Genomic DNA, 2889 nt, shown 5'->3' with positions numbered 1-2889 from the left:
TTTTTTTTTTAATTTATTTGAACTTTATTTTATATGCATTGGTGTAAAGGTGTCAGCTTCCAGGGAACTGAAGCTACAGGCAGTTGTGAGCTGCCATGTGGGTGCTGGGAATTGAACCCGGGTCCTCTGGAAGAGCATTCAGTGCTCTTAACCGTTGAGCCATCTCTCCAGCCCCCATGGTACTGTTTCTTTTTTCTGTTTGAGAAAAAAGATGTTTTAAGAGCCAGGAAGGGCATACTGAACATACTCCTCTACCTTGAATCCTTACTTGCTTGAGGTCTCTGGAGAGTCTGAGGGGCCAGGCAAGGACGTTGGTGTGTAGGAGGCTGGTACTTGGGGGTAGATCTCAGCAAAGGAAAATGACTCTAGGCCCCCTTTCTACCCCTATCACTCCTACCTCATGAAGAGGTTCAATTCCCCTACCAGCCAAAGGCCCTTCAGCCCCACCTGCTGCATACAGAAACCTAAGGCTTGTTTCTGCCTCTGCTGCCCTCATGGTCATGCCCCAGGGGGGCCAGGGCGAGCCTGACTCCTGAGCCTCATCTACTGAGGACTTGCCTTCCAGAATCAAACAAGGCCTCATTGTGTCACAAGTGCACTGCGAGCCTAGGCAGAAGATTTGACCAGTGGAAGCTTTACTGAAATTTGAAGCTGAAGAAAGTTTAAAGATAGGTGAGAAGAGCCAGGACAAGGGCAAAAGGATCCTTTGTAATCCCAGCACTCTGGAGACTGAGGGCAAGAGGTTTACATACAAGTTGGGTCAAGTCTGGGCTATGTGTCAAAAATTATAAGATGAGGCTGTAAGCGTGCAGTTAGAGCAAATACGTTAAGTATCTTGGAGCCATGTTTGTGCCTGAGAGATTTGTGTGTTTTGTCTTCGTATGTGTGTCCACCATGTGTGCCTGCTACCGTAAGGTCAGAAGTAAGCCATCAAATCGCCCAGAACTAGAGTTACAGATGGTTGTTAGCCACAACAGCTGAAGCACTGCCCCCATTCAAATATCACAGTCCTGTGGGAGATGGGGCAACAGGGACAAAACCCTAGCTACCCAGTCACTATGGTAAGAGCCCTAAAGTACCTCCTATCCTTGGATGTCTTGGGACTTTTGGCACTAATGCCTATTTTCTGGCAACCAAGCAGCAGTCGCACTGGCTCTGAGAGTACAAGAGGCAGGGCTGAGGAGGCAAAGGCCCTAACATGCCTGGGATCTGGAGAGGGCCACACTTGGCCTCTATCTCCTCTTCCTGCTCAGCTTTCCCATTATCCAACAGTCAAATTTTCTTTTTTTCTTCGAGACAGGGTTTCTCTATAGCAGTCCTGGCTGCCCTGGAACTCTTGTCTAGGCCGGACTGGCCTTGAACTCAGCCTCCCAAGAGCTAAGTGTGTGTCACCACTACCCAGCTGAAGCCTCATTTTCATTGCCTCAGATAACTTTTGCAAACATTGTCATGAAAACTCTGGATTCTGGTCCCATACCTCATCCCGTGCCCAACACTATTAACTAGGAATCCACATCCAGATGTGTGATGGTCTTCCTGCTGTTTTGTATTTTGAGATTTGATTTTTGTTTTGTTTTTTGAGATGGGGCTTCACTGTGTAGCCCTGGCTGTTCTGGAACTCACTCTAGACCAGGCTGGCTCGAACCCAGAGATCTGCCTGCCTCTGATCCTGGGAATAAAGGACTAAAGGCATGCACCACCACCGCTGCCTGGTGGTAAAACTAGTTCTTAATAATACAGCATAAACTGACCTTGAACTCATGGTCCTGCCTCACCCTCCTGAATGTTGGGATTACAGGTCTGTGCCACCATGTCTGTCTTGTTTCCACAATTTTTTCGCTTGATATGCCAATGGGGTGGTTCTGGTGCCCTCTGCTCACTATAGATGGCAGAGTGGGTAGGGATGGAAGTTCCCACTCTTTGGGTGGGCTCCAACTCCACACCTTAGCTAATGATTCAACCAAGCATGCTGGGGATCCAGGCTGACCCCTGGCTCAGGGGCAATGTAAGGATAGAGGGATAATATAAAGTAAGCCAAAATAACACATAGTTGATGTGGAATTCCCCTCTGTATGCTATAAATATGTTTTATTACCATTGGCTATTAAAGAAGCTGTTTCGGCTAATGGCTTAGTAGAGTAAAGCCAGGCAGGAAATAAGAACAGAGATTATAAAATAGGCGGAGTCAAAGAGATGCCATTTAACTGTCGAAGCAGACAAACTCCAGATCCTTACCAGTAAGCTACAGCCTTGTGCGAATACATCAATTAATGGAAATGGGTTAATTCAAAATGTAAGAGCTAGCTAGAAATATGCCTAAGCTATTGGCCAAAACAGCTTTATTTATTAACCAATGAAAGCATCACATACAGAAGACCATCCCACATGAGGGAATGGAGGCAGGCCAAGGGCAATTGTGGGGTCTGTGCTGATGGCCTGTCTTTGCCGTTTTCATATTTTGTAAACATTTGATACAGTTCTCTCTAAGAAAAACTATCAAAATGTGGTGTGTGCCTTTAATCTCAGCACTTACAAGGGAGGGGCAGGTGGATCTCTTGAGTTCAAGGCCCACCTGGTCTACAAAGGGAGCTCCAGGCCAGTCATAAATACATTGTGATACCTTGTCTCAAACAAATGAAAGAAAGATACTCTCACAATGCTACATTAACTCTGTCTACTCAGTAAAAATAGTTCTGGATCACTTGAATGTTTCCTTTACCATCTGACAGGGCTGGAAAAGCAGAAGGAGATGCTGCTTTCTGGCTCTGGTGGCTTCTCCCACAACTAAGGTCCTGGGATGCAGAATAGCCAGTGGCACCCAGTGTCCTCAAGCTGTTATCAGCATGCTAAGAGGGCCTTCTCCCATAAACAGTTTAGCAGCAACTCCGG

The sequence above is a fragment of the Alexandromys fortis genome, unplaced genomic scaffold, assembly GCF_014885135.2.
Source record: "Alexandromys fortis isolate MF-2015 unplaced genomic scaffold, M_Fortis_MF-2015_v1.1 scaffold_152, whole genome shotgun sequence".
Lineage (NCBI taxonomy): Eukaryota > Metazoa > Chordata > Mammalia > Rodentia > Cricetidae > Alexandromys > Alexandromys fortis.
Note: the sequence above shows the minus strand (reverse complement) of the source record.